We start from the raw sequence: 20,001 nt of genomic DNA, 5'->3' as shown, positions 1-20,001 counted from the left end.
TATGCCGTTATTAACGCAAGGGACAGCTCTTGCGATAAGAGCTGTCCCTTGCGATTCGGTGCCGGTGCTGGACTTCCGGGTATGTGACCCGGGAGTCCATCTGCACATGCGCAGAGTGATGCGCCGGCCGCAGGGCATGCTGGGAGTGATCCGTGACGGATCCCTCAAACAGCAATGTGGTAAGAAGCCCATAGGCTTCTGCAGGGAATCGCCAGCTTTTGCTGGTGATTCCCTCCGCAGCGCTGGCACTGCGGAGGCGCCTTATAGCATATAGAAATGCGGTAAAAACCCCGAAAATGGTTTTTTTACCGCATTTCTGCTTTACAGAATCTCCCCCATTAAGAGGGAAGTGCAGGAGCAGAGCAATGTGTCCCTCCTGGAGAGGGTCATGTTGGGAGGTATGTAACATGGCATCTCCCAGTAAAAGACTCTATACTTACTGTAGGTAAGTATGCATTAAAGAAACAAACTATAGAAAAATAAGGACATTATATGTTCAGTGGAACGCACTCCCTCGCTCCATTAGACTCTCCCCGACCTTGCAAAGCTTCAAACGGGCACTGAAAAACTCACCTATTCATCAAAGCGTACCCTTCCACTGCATAAACCAGCTGGTTCTCCGACCCCTTGCATGTTTACATCCTGCTATCTAACCACCACCCACTTGCTTGCACCTCTTGTAATCTGTCTCCCCTTCCTACTAGATTGTAAACTCCTCCGAGCAGGGCCCTCTTCCCTCTTGTCGTCTAAGCCCACTTCTCTTCACATTCCACTCACAGCTCTCCTATACTCCAACACTCAGTGACCATCTTCGTCTGCATACTCATCTCCATCATTGGCCTCAAGCCTCTAGTTGTATGTTTATTGAGTCCTCACTACTTATATTTAAGCTGTAATGTGTATTGATCTGTGGCGCTCTGTATTTGTACAGTATTTTTGTTATTTATTCAAAGTTATGCCAAGTTTTGTCTCCCTGTATTGTTCCTTTGTACGGCGCTGCGAAACACTTGTGGCACCTTATAAATAAAATAATATCTATCTATCTATCTATCTATATATATATATATATATATATATATATATATATAAGGAAATAAGCAAGGGACACAAAACAACTATATGGCCTGACCCATACAGTAGTTGTACGGTATTACCATGCCACAGGGAAGAAAAAAAGACATCTCTTGCTGGTGTCTGAAGGCTCATCATCGTACCACCATCTCTTGACTATCGGCCATTGCTGATCCGAGTATGCCTGGGCAGGCCAGGAAGTCAGGGCAGTACAGATGGTGTAATGGTTAGCATTACTACCTCACAGCACCGATGTCATCGGTTTGATTCCCACCATGGCCGTAACTCTGTGGAGTTTATATAGTCTCCTTGTGCTTATGTGGGTGAGCTCCAGGTACTCCAACAATTCAAAAATAAACTGGTACAGTAGGTCACTAATGCTGTGTGCATGGATTGAGGGCAGAATAGATGGGCCATGTGGTCTTGATCTGCTGTCAAATTCTATGTTTTTATGTCTAAAGGGGCCCATACACCAGCAAGGGTGATCCCTAATTTTTACACGTTTAATATCCCCAATCCCCCAAAGCGACCTTTATGCACTGGGCGATATATCGTTAACTATATGGAAGATATCGATATTGTTAAGGATATATAGGCGTATAACTGCAGCAGAGAACATGCACAAGGCATAAGACCAGGACACACAAGGTGGTAAGCAAACAAGAAAACCGTTTATAATATAACGGGATTACTGCCAATACATAACTATGGGCAGCCGTGTGGTATCAGGGCCATTCCTTCCTATGCTTGTACTGTAGACAATAAAGCAACAAGTGAATAACATAGATTATATAGTTAGAATGGCACCTGTAAAGTGTTGGGATATAAATATTCAGCAAGCGAACGCTGAGTTCTTGACGTTGCTGTTTATGTAGACGGCTGCATGCATGTGGTACCCAGCCATGTGGCACTAGGATCCACTATAGGGAAAAAAGCAACCTGGTAGAGGCAGAAAGATGCTCTGGGTAATATTCTGATAAGAATCTGGGTTTTTATGTGGATGTTACTATGAAACATGCCATCTACATAAACATTGCTGCAGAGGAAACAAGCTACTTCATGGCAACAGCAGAGCTGTAGTGTCTAGAGATGGGCAAAGTGACTCACTAAAGAGAGCGGGGACCAACCGAGCTTTCATTGAAAAGATCCGGTTCTTTTGGGTGTCTCACTGGTTCACGTTGAAAAAAAATCCCATTTGAAATACAACTTTCATCTTAGTAAATTTCCCCCAATATGTTAATTTGGTAAGCCGAATATATCAATTCAGCTAGTAACCAACAGTCAGAAGAACAGCTGAACACCGATAAGATCCCATATGCCGCCAGCTGGACCCACTTGTCTGATAAAGCTGCTAAAATGATTATGTCAGGCCTCAATGTGTTCAACACCACACACACACACACACACACACAAGTGTGTAAATTAAGCCAGATTGGGGCAGTCCGTTTGATACCAGACAATGATGTAGCACACGGCTGTTAGTGGTAACTGGAGTATGGGTAAAAACCGGACCAGGACAAAACCCCCGGACCACCGGACCGGACATCAAACTCTGCATTTTGGAGCTTGTAGCGTCCAGCCCGGGGGGTGTCCTGTCCGGGGGGCTGACTGTGACACCTGTAACCAGGTAGAGGAGGAGGAGTACAATAATGTCTCCCTGGGGGTTATTCTCGTTCATTCTTTCTGACAAAATCCTTCTTAGATGGACAAAACCATGTGCACTGCAGGGGGGGCAGATGTAAAATGTGCAGAGAGAATTAGATTTGGGTGAGTTATTTTGTTTCTGTGCAGGGTAAATACTGGCTGCTTTATTTTTACACTGCAATATAGATCTCACTTTGAAGTAAAACCCCATCAAATCTAATTCTCTCTGCACAAGTAACATCTGCCCCACCTGCAGTGCACATGGTTTTGTCCATCTAAGAAGGAATTTGTCAGAAAGAGTGAACTAGAATAACCCTTCCTGTATGGTCCGGCATGTAGCAAAAACCAGACTGTCCGGACCACAAGGGGTAGCTGTAATCTCCCCTCCCGCATGTCCCTGGTGATAGCTATCACAGGGACCCCCCTGGACAAGACGCCCCCCGGTCAGGACACCCCCCGGACTGGACCCTATAAGCTCCGGACTGCAGATTTTGATGTCCTGTCCGGCGGTCCGGAGTCTAGTCCGGGTCCGGTTTTTACATAGTCCCGTGGTAACTGGTGTAATAGAGATCCTACACCAGGAAGTAAAGCAAGTGGGAGACACAGGGGTGAATTTATGAAGCTTGGAGAAGTGTTATCTATCCCCATAAAGAACGTTATGAGCAAGGTGATAATGGTTCAGCCAATCAGCTCTTACCTGTCAATTTACATATTGTAGCTGATTGGCTGAACCATTATCACCTTGCTCATAACGTTCTTTATGGGGATAGATAACACTTCTCCAAGCTTCATAAATTCACCCCACAGACAGATGGAGTCCAGCTTACTGGGGTCCAGATGCACTAAGCTTTAAAAGTGATAAAATGGAGAGTGATAAACCACCAGCCAATCAGCTCCTACCTGACATGTCACAGACTGTGTTTGAAAAATGGCAGGCAGGAGCTGATTGGCTGGTGGTTTATCACTCTCCATTTTATCTCTTTTGAAGTTTAGTGCATCTGGCCCATGATCTTTACTTCATGAATCTGGTGCTACACACTGCCCAGCTAACACATGAAAAAAAAAAACATGTGCACTGCCTAGCCAAAGTCTGTGTGTCTGTGAGTGAGAATGTGTGGTCATGCTACATACCTTTCTGTGATACTATGCTGCTTCTTAACTGGGTACACTCCTGTGAGCAGCAGCATCAAATCCTCTGCTGGGACCTATGGTGCTTCCAGATTGTTCTGCAGCAGCCCTGCCCCTGTTGTGATGCAGCACTTAGCAGCTCCGCCTCCAATGCAATACTCTCTGGACTGAGTTAGTACAGCTCAGCTGCCACAGGTGGCAGTGCTGAGCACAGACATGGTGTGTATTGCACTCTGCGGAGCTGAACTACTACAGCCCTTAGTCAGTCAGTACACAGTTACTCTAAGCTACCATGTGTGGCATTGCTGTGCTCAGGCAAATGCTGCATTGTATGAAAACGAAACTGAAACTAAAAGAATGACCATTCACCTCTTTGGGAGCAGTGACTCCCTCTCTCTTTTAAGAGAGCCATTCACACAAATCGGCTCGCTCACAGCCGACCCATCTCTAGTAGTGACACCAGGGAAAATTGCATTGGGGTTTCCCTGTATTCATAGGCGTGCGCACAGAGGCGTAGCGAGCCCGGAGCCGGCGGAGCACACGCTCCGGGCCCCGGAAGCTAGCCTGGCGCCGGAGCTGTGCCGGCACCGCCAGCTCGCTCGCCCGCCTCCGCCATTGCCCTGCCCGCTCCCCGCGAAAGACGTGCTGCTGCTGCTGCGGCGGCTATGTAAAATTCATAGCAGCAGTGCGCGTCTCTTTCCCGGACACAGCGGGGAGCCAGGAGGAGGGGAGGGAGGGGTGGACGGCGGATGCGACGCAGCGCAGCACAGCACAGCAGGGGGAGGGGGGAGTAAGGTGCACCCTCCCACCCTGCTGCATCCACCCTGCATCACCCGCGCACCCACCCACCCTGCTGCAACCAAACACCCACCCACCCAGCTGCACAAACCCACCCACCCTGCTGCAACCACCCACCCACCTGCAACCACCCACCTGCAACCACCCAGATGCACAACCCCACCCTGCTGCACAAACTCACCCACCCTGCTGCAAGCAGCCACCCACCCACCCTGCTGCACAAACCCACCCACCCTGCTGCAAGCACACACCCACCCACCCTGCTGCACCCACCCACCAACCGTCCCACCCTGCTGCACCCACCCTCCCTGTGGCACCAACCCGCTCACCCTGCTGCACCCACCCACCCTGTTGCACCCACCCACCCTGCTGCACTAACCCACCCACCCTGCTGCAAGCACACACCCACCCACCCTGCTGCACCCACCAACCATCCCACCCTGCTGCACCCACTCACCCTGCGGCACCAACCAACCCTCCCAGCCTGCTGCACCCACCCACCGACCCTACCACCCTGCTGCACCCATCCTCCCACCTTGCTGCACAGCGGCCGGGAGCGGGCCGCTGCACAGTTCTGCACCCCTGGGCAACGAGAAAATTCAGTCCACCTTGGCATCGAGCATGAAGTCCCTTGGCATTGAGCATGAAGCCCCTGGCATTGAGCATCTAGGTAAGTGGCACTTATGTGTCAAATGTGTAATGGGCATTATGGTGTGTTATATAGTATGCAATGGGCATTGCGGAGTGTTATCTAGTATGTCACGGGCATTGCGGTGTGTTATCTAGTATGTCATGGGCATTGCGTAGTGTTATATAGTATGTCATGGGCATTGCGGAGTGTTATATAGTATGTCATGGGCATTGCGGAGTGTTATATAGTATGTCATAGGCATTACGGAGTGTTATATAGTATGTCATGGGCATTACGGTGTGTTATATAGTATGTCATGGGCATTGCGGAGTGTTATATAGTATGTCATGGGCATTGCGGAGTGTTATATAGTATGTCATGGGCATTGTGGAGTGTTATATAGTATGTCATGGGCATTGCGGTGTGTTATATAGTATGTCATGGGCATTGCGGAGTGTTATATAGTATGTCATGGGCATTGCGGAGTGTTATCTAGTATGTCATGGGCATTGCGTAGTGTTATATAGTATGTCATGGGTATTGCGGAGTGTTATCTAGTATGTCATGGGCATTGCGGAGTGTTATATAGTATGTCATGGGCATTGCGGAGTGTTATATAGTATGTCATGGGCATCATGTGTGGGCTTATGTGTAATTGGAATTACAAAGTTCACTAAAATGTGCAATGGGCATTACGGTGTGTGGTATAATGTTGGTCTGTGCCAACTTTTCACTGCGCAGGAGCCTCACCTATGACATATTGGGGGGGAGGGGGGGGGGCGCAAAACATGCCCTTGCTCCGGGCGCCATGGCACCTAACTACACCACTGCGTGCGCAGCACATTTTATTAGGGAGTGCACTGTCAAAGCGGTGTGCCTAGCACCACCTATTGGGCATGTCTAATGCTGTGTACACACTAGTACAATCTGCATAAGATCCAGATGCGATTACAATTTAGACTATCTGCATACAATTTACACTATCTGCATTCAATTTAGACTATATACAATCTGCATGAGATCCAGATAAGATTTTGACTATATAGTCAAAATCTTATCTGGATCTTATGCAGATTGTATCAGTGTGTACACAGCATAACACCACCATTGGGTGTGTCTAAAGGGCCCTACATACGCAGAGATGTGTGCCAGAGATACATAACGGGAGATTCAGCACAAGAGATTTCACTCTTGTGGCTCATTTCAGACAATGAGCCACATACAGAGAGATTTGTGTCAGAGATTCAAATTGGGAGATTCAGCACGGGAGATTTCAAATCTGTCACAGAAAGTGAAGTACAACACTGCACTTCATCACAAAAATGTTATTATTACTGAACATTACTTATTACTCTTTAATAAGTATTCTTTCACCTCCCCCTAATATTGCCCCCCCCCCCCCCCCCCAAAAAAAAGTTAATCATTGGTGGCTAGTGGTTCCCCCTGCACCGACCGACCCCCCCCCCCCATATGCAAACTTTTAAACATTGGTGGTACAGTGGGAACGGACATAAAAAAAAATACTTACCAAGTCCGGGGTCCAGCGTCTTGTCCTGTCATACAGACAATCATTTTGTAAAATAAAAAAATGGCATGACCAGCCCCGGGCTTTTTGAGTGGTCCTGGTTCCCAAAATCCAGAGGACAAAGTGCGTGGGGTCCCCCGGATTTTGGGGACCAGCACCAGGCTCTTGAGCTGGCCCTGGTTTCCAAAATACGGGGGGACAAAATGGATAGGGGTCCCCCGTATTTTGGAGACCAGCACCAGGCTCCACTAGCAGGGGGTGTAATGCCATAGCCAGGGGACACGCTTGATGGTGTCCCGTGGCCAAAGCATTACCCACCCTAACTAGTCAGCCCAGGCCGGGAGTTTTTGGGGAGGTGGGGACCCCCCAAATAAGGGGGTCCCCCCTCTCCAGGGCACCCCAGGCCTAGGCTGCAGCCCGGGGCTATCCCCTGCACCCCTGGGCGGTGGGTGCAGGGTTGATAGCTTGTTTAACAGTAATATTGTCTTTTACAGTAGGACTACAGGTCCCAGCAAGCCTGCCCCACATGCTGGTACTTGGGAGAACCACAGGTACCAGCATGTGGGGCATTAAAGGCCCGCCGGTACCTATAGCCCCCCTGTAAAGGAAATATTAAAATAAAACACACAAACACTGGTTTTAAAATATTTTATTAATCTGATTCTTCTTTTTTCACCGCCTAAGCTCTTTTGCATGGCTGCCGCCTCCCAGGGCTTCTGCCTCTTCAGCTGTGTTCTTCACCTGGGGGCGGCGGCCTTTTAAGCTCTTTTGCATTGGCCGCGCCTCCCAGGACTTCAGGAGCTCTTCTCTCCTTCTCCGCCGTCGGACTGACTGCCCCTACCCCGTCTCAAGCTGGCTAATATAGCCAGCTCTAGGGGGCGGGGCAATGACGCGGCGAGCCGTGATTGGCTGGCCACGGCCATTTTGAAATTTAATTATTTTTTTTTAAAACATGTCCGCCGCGCTGCCGCCCCGCTGCCGCCGAGAGGAGAGGTGAGGTGGGGGTGGCGATAGGTGCTACAGCTGGTGGGGGAGGGGGGTCAGGGGTGGCGGCGGCGGGTTCTGCGGCGCGGGGTGCGGCGGGTCTGCGGCGTCCGCAGTCGCTCGGCCCTGCTCATCTGCCCGCAGCCACACATGCGGGAGATGAGCAGGAGCTTTCTGAGCGACTGCTCTGTATTGTACAGCCCGTCCGTTCTGAATCTTGGACAGATTCAGAACGGCGGGCGCGCGCATGTAAATCGCTGTGTGGGCTATATACACAGCGATTTACATGCATCTTCAGGCATTTTCTGAGCGATTTGTTAGAATCGCTCAGAAAATGCCTGAATATCGTGCTGTATGTGGGGGCCTTAACACCGCCAATCAGGCATGCACTCACTACAATATAAACTGTCTCTCAGCCACACCATTATATCCTGCCTATTTCAGTTTTAATCTTCTAATTACTCTGTGTAACAGTATATGCAAATAAAGTCAAAATCATATCTGGATGACACAGGTATGTAGTGATATGACAATGGTGTAATACAATTAATAATGCAAAACACACATAATTGATTGATGGGCGCTTATTTTAATGGAATACAGGTCTAAAAATCAAAAGTCTTTGGTAAAAGGTATTGCTGGTATTACTAGCAGCAATAAGTGTGGGGGTGGGGGCACAGCATTAGGGGGTGCCTGTGCACCCTTCACACATACCCTCCAACATTTGAAGATAAGAAATCGGTACACATTCAGAAAGAGGGCATGGCCATTAACAAGGGGGCGTGGCCATGGTAAAAAAAAGGGGTGCAACCACGTCCCCTTTCTGAATGTGTACTGTGCACCAACTACTACACCCCATGTATATGTACCCAGGTTACCTATGCTGATGGTGTCCCTGGTCCTGTTGCTTGTGGACCTCCCCTTTCAGCCAGCATCGGATGTTATATTCTACAGTTCCCCATCTGCTGTTCCATAACAGCACCACTATAGTGGATCCCCAGCTCCAAGTGGCCAGCAGTGCAGATGCGACTACTGAGTTAAGTTGAGGAAAAGGAGACGAAGAGTGGAAGTAGTGTTATAGTGAGAGCAGTCATCCACCCCCAAGACACCCCACTTGGTCTTACCAGTTCATCTGCCTTCTCCTCCTCCCCCCGCACGTCCAGGACCGTTGCGAGCTTCAGCCGCCGCGCGTGTGCTACGTCGCTTGCTCTGCCAGTGCAGGAAGGGAAGCGCCGCTCAGTCAGTCGTCTTCACTGCAGCCAGCCACTCTTCTCCCTGTGCTGCCGTGCGCACGGGCAGCATAGGGAGAAGAGTGGCTGGCTGCAGTGAAGGATCATTTCCACGACGAGAAAGTAACCGATACATCCACACATGTAGTTGCACAGAAAGCCCTATTATACTGACTGAGCGGCGCTTCCCTTCCTGCACTGGCCTGGGTGTCATTCAGAGCAAGCGACGTAGCACACGCGCGCTGGCTGAAGCTTGCACCGGTCCCGGTCGTGCGGGGGGAGGAGGAGAAGGCGGCAACACTGAAGCAGCAGGAGTTACCGTTCTGTGGCCCAGCTTGTTGTGCCAGTGCCCACCCGACCCGCAATGGACGATACAGCGCCAGTGCCCACCCGACCCGCACTGACACCAGCGCGGGATCCCAAAAAACGGTACATTCGGTACACTATGATTTAGCCGGTACAGACCGTTTAAAAACGGTACTGTACCGGCTAAATCGGTACAGTTGGAGGGTATGTTAACACTCAATGTGCGCACGCCTATGCCTGTATTATAAGAATCAGCACAAAGCTCTTGGACTGGTCCTGGTTTCAAAAATATGCCTCATTTGTTTCAGTCAGACTCAGAATCATGGTTCCAGACTGGGTGATATTCATTCATACAGATTACCAGATAGTTCTATTTACAACTCATACAGCATATCACCTGAAAAGCTGCAGTTTGCAGTGATTTTTCAGAATATTTAATTTTTTTTCATACTTACCTCGTCACCCAATGTCCATGGCGGCCTTCCGGATCCTCTTCAGCTGTATCTCCGGTGGCAGGGGTGCATTGCGCGAGTGCACCAGTAGGGTGACCAACTCATCCCTTTAATCCGGGACACATAATAATTACACAGGTTCTGTGGCAGTTTAAAACCAGGTGAAATGGAGTCTTGAGGTGAGGCAGTTTAAAACCAGGTGAAAGCCAGCCACAGAACCTGTGTAATTAATATGTGTCCCAGTTTAAAGGGATGAGTTGGTCACCCTATGCACCAGTGACATCACCGGCGGCCCACACACTTGTGCAATGCACCCCTGGGACCGGAGATGCCATTGAAGAGGATCCTGAAGGCCACCATGGACATTAACGACAGAGAAAGTAGTGAGTTGATGAGTTACTATTACACCTTTGCCAGTTTAATCATTATTTATTAATCACTGCTATTCCCAGTGATACCAGATAACTAGCAGGGTAGTTACCAATACAAGCCTGCTCTTGCAAAAATCCTACAGTGACAGCTTCCTATAAGGCTTTAATTCCGAGCTCTGACACAACCTACCCACTGCCATTAGGCCACTCTTACATATAAAAATTAGAGATGTGCGGCGGCCACTTTTTTGGGTTTTGGTTTTGGTTTTGGATCTGGATCTCCCTTCGTGTTTTGGATCTGGATTGGTTTTGGCAAAACCACCCTTGCGGGTTTTGGTTTTGGTTTTGGATCTGGATTTATTTGGAAAAATGCTAAAAATTGCTAAAATAATAGTTTTCAGGCCTGTTTTTGCCCCTAAAGTGTTATTGAGCTCAATAACATTAGTTTCCACTCATTTCTAGACAATTTTGATCACTTCACAGCTCACAAAATCGTTTTCATTTACTGTAGTAGGGCCATAAGGTTATCCCGATGTAGCTGGATGACTAAGCTAGGCGACAGCAGTGGGCATCACATACATGTGGACCTTACACTTCCAACCTGGCACATGTCGGAAGCAGAGCAGCACTACAGGGGCAGACATTGTGGCAGTTTAATAACCCCCCCCCCCCCCCTTGTAGCTGCACTCCTCTTTTAGAACCTCCACACCATTAGCAAGAGAAGAGAACATTTGATTAGTTTAATATCTAACAAGACCCCTATCTGGCGTGAGGTCACGTGGTTTGTGAAGATACCTCCTTATCAAACTTGATCAGACAGGCTAGGCGTACGTTTTCCATTTCCTCCCTCACCACTTCACCACATTACATGTGTTCCTCCCGAAGGCACGCACTTGGTCTAGTACACTGACCATCAGCAGCTGTTGGGACTACTTCTTCCCAAACATTTATCAATCCATCCATACTATCCCAAAAGGAGGATATACTCTGGATGTCACTGATGACATCTATTCTTCCCCAATAGAGAAGGACCGATCTTCGTTCAAAGCTATACTAGTAGCTGCGCTCCTCTGGTAGAAGATCCAATCAAGTACCAAAACCCCTGTTTGGCTTGATTGAGCACTCTTCCTCATGTTCAGCCAAGGAGCAGTGGGCGTTTCGTGCAGCACTTATTTAGTCTGCAAGGTAGTATCTGATTATATCAGTTTAATATCTAACAAGACCCCTATCTGGCGTGAGGTCACGTGGTTTCTGAACGCTGGGAGCATTACCAGTTGCCTCCTCATCCATCACCTAATGGGTGGAGGGGGGTGGGGTAATTGGTGGCAGGGGTGGGGTAATTGGTGGCCTCCACCTCTCTAGGACCCCAGGTTAGGAGATCCCTATATAGGTCTACCCTTATAGACCGCTATCTATGTAGTAGGGTCAATTAGTCTGCTACATCTGTCACCCAATTCACCGCTAAGGTTAATTTGTTTGAGCTGGCTGGCTAGGTGTGTTTTCCCTTACCTCCCTCACCACTTCACCAAATCACGTGTGTTCCTCCCGAAGCCACGCACTCGGTCTAGGAATGAATAAGACCATGGATGTCCCTGAGGACATGTTTTCATCCATTATGGATGGGGTGGAGAGCGAATCACCCATCTCCCCACCATTCATCCATCAAAGATTTAAAAATTTATGACGCTACAAAGAGCCAACAAATGACGCAGAAAGAGGTGCAAGAAAAAGATTTGCTGGGGCCCTGCCACCCAGCCATCCATCCATCCGGGACATCCTATCCAAAAAGTACGATAGGAAGGGATAAGACCATGGATGTCCATGAGGACATATTTTCATCCATAATAGATGATGTGGAGAAAGACACCACCCATCTCCCCACCATTCATCCATCAAAGATTTAAAAATTTATGACGCTACAAAGAGCCAACAAATGACGCAGAAAGAGGTGCAAGAAAAAGATTTGCTGGGGCCCTGCCACCCAGCCATCCATCCATCCGGGACATCCTATCCAAAAAGAAGTACGATAGGAAGGGATAAGACCATGGATGTCCATGAGGACATATTTTCATCCATAATAGATGATGTGGAGAAAGACACCACCCATCTCCCCACCATTCATCCATCAAAGATTTAAAAATTTAGGACGCTACAAAGAGCCAACAAATGACGCAGAAAGAGGTGCAAGAAAAAGATTTGCTGGGGCCCTGCCACCCAGCCATCCATCCATCACATCCCATCCAAAAAGTATGATAGGAAGGGATAAGACCATGGATGTCCATGAGGACATATTTTCATCCATAATGGATGATGTGAAGAGAGAAACCACCCACCTCCCCACCATTCATCCATCAAAGATTTAAAAATTTAGGACGCTACAAAGAGCCAACAAATGACGCAGAAAGAGGTGCAAGAAAAAGATTTGCTGGGGCCCTGCCACCCACCCAGCCATCCATCCATCCGGGACATCCTATCCAAAAAGAAGTACGATAGGAAAGGATAAGACCATGGATGTCCATGAGGACATATTTTCATCCATAATAGATGATGTGGAGAAAGACACCACCCATCTCCCCACCATTCATCCATCAAAGATTTAAAAATTTAGGACGCTACAAAGAGCCAACAAATGACGCAGAAAGAGGTGCAAGAAAAAGATTTGCTGGGGCCCTGCCACCCAGCCATCCATCCATCACATCCCATCCAAAAAAGAAGTACGATAGGAATGGATGAGACCATGGATGTCCATGAGGACATATTTTCATCCATAATAGATGATGTGGAGAGAGAAATCACCCATCTCCCCAACATTCATCCACCAAAGAGGTAAAAAAATTAGGACGCTACAACAGCCAACAAAACGACGCAGAAAGAGGTGCAAGATGACATTGTCCTTGGGCCCTCCCACCCACCCTTATGTAGTATACAGGACATGCACTGTTTAACAAACCAATCATTTCAGCGACAGGGACTTCAGCGGCAGGGACTGTCAACTGTGTCTGAAATGATTGGTTTGTTTGGGCCCCCACGAAAAATAAATGGCAATGGCCATTGCACAAACTGGCTTTACAAGATGTCATCCTCAGCATCAGATTCCTCAGCCTCATCCTCTTCTTCACACACAATTAATTCGTCGTCGCTGGAATCAACCAATACAGGAGGACTGTGTGTATTAGGAGGACATAAGTGCTGGTGAAGGAGGTCAAGTTCGTGGAATTTGAAATTCATTTTTATGAACATCATCTTCTCCACGTTTTGGGGAAGTAACCTCCTATGCCGATCGCTTACAAGGTTCCCAGCTGCGCTGAAGACTCTCTCAGAATATACACTGGAGGGTGGACAACTTAAGTAAAGCAAAGCCAGTTTGTGCAAAGGACGCCACATTGCCTTCTTTTCTTGCCAATAATGGAATGGACAATCTGACATACCTATATCGATGCTATCGGCAAAGTAGTCATCCACCATTCTTTCAATTGTGATAGCATCATAGTCAGTAGCAGTCGACATGTCCATTATGCTAGGAAGCTCCTTCAGTCCGGACCAGATGTCAAATATATTTCCGGACTGAATAGCAGTGGGTCTCCTAGGAAAATTTAGCCTTTTCCTCGCAACCCCAGTGGTAGAAATTGAAGGAGAAGTTGTGTGCCTGCCACTTTCCGCTTCAGCTGACAAATTTTGGAGCAAGAGGTCTTTGCACCTCTGCAGATTTGTTCCCATTGGTAACAAAGACACAATGTAAGACTTAAACCTAGGATCCAGTATTGTCACCAAAATATAATGATCTAATTGTAAGAGATCGACGACCCTTGGATCCTTGCTAAGTGAACTAATAGCGTGATCCACTAGTCCTACATATTTTGCAGATTCACTGTGCTTCAACTCCTCCTTCATTTTCGCCAACTGCTTTTGCAAAAGGCCTATCAAGGGAATGACCTGGCTCAAGCTGGCAGTGTCAGAACTAACTTCGCGTGTAGCAGCCTCAAAGGGCTGCAGGATCTTGCACACCACGGAAATTATTCTCCACTGAGCTTGACTCAGGTGCATTCCCGTTCCTCTCCCTATGTCATAGGTCGAGGTGTAGGTTTGGATGGCCTTTTGCTGCTCCTCCATCCGCTGAAGCATATAGAGGGTGGAATTCCACCTCGTGACCACCTCTTGCTTCAGCTGATGGCAGGGCAAATTTAGCTTTTCTTGCAAGTCTTGCAATCTCCTGCACGCACTTGCAGAATGGCGAAAATGTCCACAAATTTTCCGAACAACGGACAACATCTCTTGAACACCCCTGTCCTTTTTCAAGAAATGGTGCACCACCAAATTTACTGTGTGAGCAAAACATGGGACATGTTGGAATTCGCCCACATGTAATGCACTCACAATATTGGTGGCATTGTCGGATACCACAAATCCTGAGGAGAGTCCAAGTGGGGTAAGCCATTGCGCAATGACTTCCCGTAGTTTTTCTAGGAGGTTTTCCGCTGTGTGCCTTTTACTGAAACCGGTGATACACAGTGTAGCCTGCCTCTGAATAGCAATGGGAGATGATGTTGCTGTTGCTGCTGCTGCTGTTGGTGCTGCTGCTGAAGGCAATACATCCACCCAGTGAGCAGTCACAGACATGTAGTCTTTTGTTTGCCCTGTTCCGCTTGTCCACATATCCGTGGTTAAGTGGACAGTGGGTACAGAGGCATTTTTAAGGACAGTAACAACGCTTTTTTTAATGTCCGTGTACAGCCTGGGTATTGCCTTCCTGGAGAAGTGGAACCTAGATGGAATTTGGTAACGGGGACACAGGATCTCTAGCAACTGGGTAAAACCCACAGAATTAATTGCGGATACTGGACGCACGTCTATTACCAACATAGTTGTTATGGCGTCAGTAATACGCTGTGCAACGGGGTGACTGCTGGCATACTTCATCCCCCTTTCAAAGGATTGACTTACAGTCAGTTGCTTGGCTAAGTGATCAGGACTAGCATTCCTGGTCCCTTTCCTTGAAGCAGCAGCACCAGCAGCAGCAGAAGCAACAGGTGTACCTGATAAGGATGCTTCTGAGGAATCCAGGATAGGAGAGGATTCAGTCAGGATCATGACATTGGGTGCAGGACTACTTCCCAATCCCATAATCTCTGAGGATGGGGATGATGCAGTTGTTTGAGGAGATTGCAGGACCTTGGATTTAACAGAGAAAGGGGAGCAGGACGGTGACGCTGGGCGGGCTGCTACATGTTTGTTCACAGTTTCTTTTGACAAAAACTTCTGATGGATGCGCTGCAAATGCCGTAACAGTGAGGAGGTCCCAAGGTGCTGCACGTCCTTACCTCTACTTACAATAGCTTTGCAAACGCCACACACGGCTTGACAGTTGTTGTCCGGATTTGGGTAGAAATAATTCCATACATACGAGGTGGATTTTTTGGTCTTTTGCCCTGGCATGACAATGGGCTTTTCCACACCCCGGACAACAACTGTCTCCGTCGGTGCCTTAAAACAAACAACATCATCCCCAACATCGTCATCATCCGCATCCCTCTGTGTGCCAGCTTCACCAACAGAATCCACATCCAATTCCTCAGAAGCATCCTCAATAACCAGGTCAAAATCTTGACTGGGGATGCTCTTGCACACACTTGCAGAGGGCATGCAAATGGTGGAATGAACCTCCTCTTCACAAACAGTATTTGAAAGGTCCGGCTCACATATGGCATCTACGGACACACTTAGACTCTCCTCTGGGATTTGTGACATTTGTGAACTCGCCTTTGTCTTAAAAACTTTCATTCTTTTTTTTTGTAGTAGCAGAAGGGCTACCATCATTCTTCTGAGACGCTGTACCATCAGTCAGAAACAAAGGCCAAGGCCGTAGCCTTTCCTTCCCACTGCGTGTGGTGAACGGCATATTGCCAATTTTATTTTTCTCCGCACGTGACTTAATTTTTTTTTTATGGACCATTGTAAAATTTGATTTCTGCTTTGCTTTTACATGGCCTCTAGGCCTTTGACCATCGACCTTGCCATCATGAATCTGACTGGTGGTAGCAGCTTCAGAAGTTCTATCAGGTTGCTGATCTCCCACTATTTCCTCCTCCATCATCCTCCCCCCCAAAAAATTTTTGAATACTTTTTTTTATTTTTCTGATTTTTTACACTGGACACAGCCTGTGACACTGGACACTGCCACTGGTCACTGGACACTGCAGCACGACACAGCCCGTTACACAGGATATATGTCGTCACACTGGACACTGGATATATGTCGTCACACTGGACACTGGATATATGTCGTCACACTGGACACAGGATATATGTCGTCACACTGGACAATGGATATATGTCACGCTGGACACAGGATATATGTCGTCACACTGGACACAGGATATATGTCGTCACACTGGACACAGGATATATGTCGTCACACTGGACACAGGATATATGTCGTCACACTGGACACAGGATATATGTCGTCACACTGGACACTGGATATATGTCGTCACACTGGACACTGGATATATGTCGTCACACTGGACACTGGATATATGTCGTCACACTGGACACAGGATATATGTCGTCACACTGGACACAGGATATATGTCGTCACACTGGACACAGGATATATGTCGTCACACTGGACACAGGATATATGTCGTCACACTGGACACAGGATATATGTCGTCACACTGGACAATGGATATATGTCACGCTGGACACAGGATATATGTCGTCACACTGGACACAGGATATATGTCGTCACACTGGACAATGGATATATGTCGTCACAGTGGACACAGGATATATGTCGTCACACTGGACACAGGATATGTCGTCACACTGGACACAGGATATGTCGTCAGTCGTCACACAGGACAGGACACAGGATATATGTCGTGAGTGACTTGTGACACTGGATAAGATATAGGCCGTCACACTGGACACAGCCCCTTGTATTAATGCTGCCCCTGTACACAGTGTACTACTCAGCAGCACTGCAGCCCCTGTGTGTGAGCACTGCAGCACTAAGTTAGTTAGTTAAATCACACAAAAAACAAAGGGTTCAGGGCTAAACACAGGGCTTAGGGCTAAATAAATCACATCAGGGCACGGGCCACAGGACAGCCCCTGGACAGTGGACACTGCAGCCCCTGCGTGTGAGCACTGCAGCACGACACAGGATATATGTCTTCACACTGGACACAGGATATATGTCGTCACACTGGACACAGGATATGTCGTCAGTCGTCACACAGGACAGGACACAGGATATATTTCGTGAGTGACTTGTGACACTGGATAAGATATAGGCCGTCACACTGGACACAGCCCCTTGTATTAATGCTGCCCCTGTACACAGTGTACTACTCAGCAGCACTGCAGCCCCTGCGTGTGAGCACTGCAGCACGACACTGGACAATGGATATATGTCACGCTGGACACAGGATATATGTCGTCACACTGGACACAGGATATATGTCGTCACACTGGACACAGGATATATGTCGTCACACTGGACACAGGATATATGTCGTCACACTGGACACAGGATATATGTCGTCACACTGGACACTGGATATATGTCGTCACACTGGACACAGGATATATGTCGTCACACTGGACACAGGATATATGTTGTCACACTGGACAATGGATATATGTCGTCACAGTGGACACAGGATATATGTCGTCACACTGGACACAGGATATGTCGTCAGTCGTCACACAGGACAGGACACAGGATATATGTCGTGAGTGACTTGTGACACTGGACAATGGATAAGATATAGGCCGTCACACTGGACACAGCCCCTTGTATTAATGCTGCCCCTGTACACAGTGTACTACTCAGCAGCACTGCAGCCCCTGTGTGTGAGCACTGCAGCACTGAGTTAGTTAGTTAAATCACAAAAAAAAAAACAAAGGGTTCAGGGCTAAACACAGGGCTTAGGGCTAAATAAATCACATCAGGGCACGGGCCACAGGACAGCCCCTGGACAGTGGACACTGCAGCCCCTGCGTGTGAGCACTGCAGCACGACACAGGATATATGTCTTCACACTGGACACAGGATATATGTCGTCACACTGGACACAGGATATGTCGTCAGTCGTCACACAGGACAGGACACAGGATATATGTCGTGAGTGACTTGTGACACTGGACAATGGATAAGATATAGGCCGTCACACTGGACACAGCCCCTTGTATTAATGCTGCCCCTGTACACAGTGTACTACTCAGCAGCACTGCAGCCCCTGTGTGTGAGCACTGCAGCACTGAGTTGGTTAGTTAAATCACACAAAAAAACAAAGGGTTCAGGGCTAAACACAGGGCTTAGGGCTAAATAAATCACATCAGGGCACGGGCCACAGGACAGCCCCTGGACAGTGGACACTGCAGCCCCTGCGTGTGAGCACTGCAGCACGACACAGGATATATGTCTTCACACTGGACACAGGATATATGTCGTCACACTGGACACATGATATGTCGTCAGTCGTCACACAGGACAGGACACAGGATATATGTCGTGAGTGACTTGTGACACTGGATAAGATATAGGCCGTCACACTGGACACAGCCCCTTGTATTAATGCTGCCCCTGTACACAGTGTACTACTCAGCAGCACTGCAGCCCCTGCGTGTGAGCACTGCAGCACGACACAGGATATATGTCGTCACACAGGACACAGGATATGTCGTCAGTCGTCACACAGGACAGGACACAGGATATATGTCGTGAGTGACTTGTGACACTGGACAATGGATAAGATATAGGCCGTCACACTGGACACAGCCCCTTGTATTAATGCTGCCCCTGTACACAGTGTACTACTCAGCAGCACTGCAGCCCCTGTGTGTGAGCACTGCAGCACTGAGTTAGTTAAATCACAAAAAAAAACACAGGGTTCAGGGCTAAATAAAATAAATCACAACACAGGGCTTAGGGCTAAATAAATCACATCAGGGCACGGGCCACAGGACAGCCCCTGGACAGTGGACACTGCAGCCCCTGCGTGTGAGCACTGCAGCACCTAGTTAGTTAAATCACACTACAGGGCTCAGGCCACAAGTCTACAACACAGGGCACAGCACAGCACGGAGCACATGGCACGGAGCACAGCACAGGGCAGTGAGGGCAGGTCACGGAGCACAGCACGGAGCACATGGCACGGAGCACAGCACAGGGCAGTGAGGGCACAGGTCAGGTCACGGAGCACACTTTTATAAGATCCCGCTCCCGCGAGAATCCGACAGCGCGATGATGACGTTCGGCCTCGTTATTGGTCCGGAATTCAGACGGGAACACCCGAGCCGGCTCGGATCTGGCCCGGATCCCCGATATTCGGATCTGTCGGATCTCGGGGATCCGGACCCGCTCATCTCTAATAAAAATACATAAAAAGAAGCACTGAGCCTGCCAAGGAAGAATCACAAGATCCCTTTCCAGTGCTGCTCTCCTTATAGGCCATGCTAATGCCATCTCCTCAAGGTTTTAACAGGCCAAGAATTCTAGGGACTACATCAATGGTTCCCAAACCCTGGGGTGCCTCGGGATGTTTGCAAGTTGCCTTGCAAACTTGCACGACCAAAACAAATTATTTATGCTCAAAGTGATAAGCAAAACCAGTGCTGGTGGCTGCCAATCATAAAAGGTATGGGCAATTAGAACCACAGCTATGTGCCCCACCACATAACTGAACCTGAGGGTGACAGTTAAGCACAATTTACATTATTTTTTTATTTATCCATAAGAAACATTTGACTAGGGGTGCCTTGAACAAATGCTGATATTCTAAGGCATCCTGGTCAAGAACGTTTGGGAACCACTGGACTACAGTATTCTCAATTCGGGCCAGATGTATCAAGCTTC

At 48.2% G+C, this 20,001-nt stretch overlaps 1 protein-coding gene and 1 long non-coding RNA gene across 8 annotated transcripts in view; one reads left to right on the top strand and one right to left on the bottom strand.

The window, feature by feature from the left end:
* LOC146075541 (uncharacterized) overlaps positions 1 to 4,053 on the bottom strand; it is a 115,495-nt gene extending 111,442 nt beyond the window's left edge. The window contains exon 1 of the long non-coding RNA XR_014473590.1: positions 3,847 to 4,053. This is a non-coding gene — a long non-coding RNA (uncharacterized LOC146075541). The remainder of the gene's footprint in view (positions 1 to 3,846) is intronic.
* Positions 1 to 20,001, top strand: part of ANK1 (ankyrin 1) — a 273,955-nt gene that overhangs the window by 102,539 nt on the left and 151,415 nt on the right. The window lies entirely within an intron of this gene.

This window comes from Crinia signifera, chromosome 4 (assembly GCF_055691185.1).
Source record: "Crinia signifera chromosome 4, ASM5569118v1, whole genome shotgun sequence".
NCBI lineage: Eukaryota > Metazoa > Chordata > Amphibia > Anura > Myobatrachidae > Crinia > Crinia signifera.
This window is presented reverse-complemented; position numbering and strand designations above follow the sequence as displayed.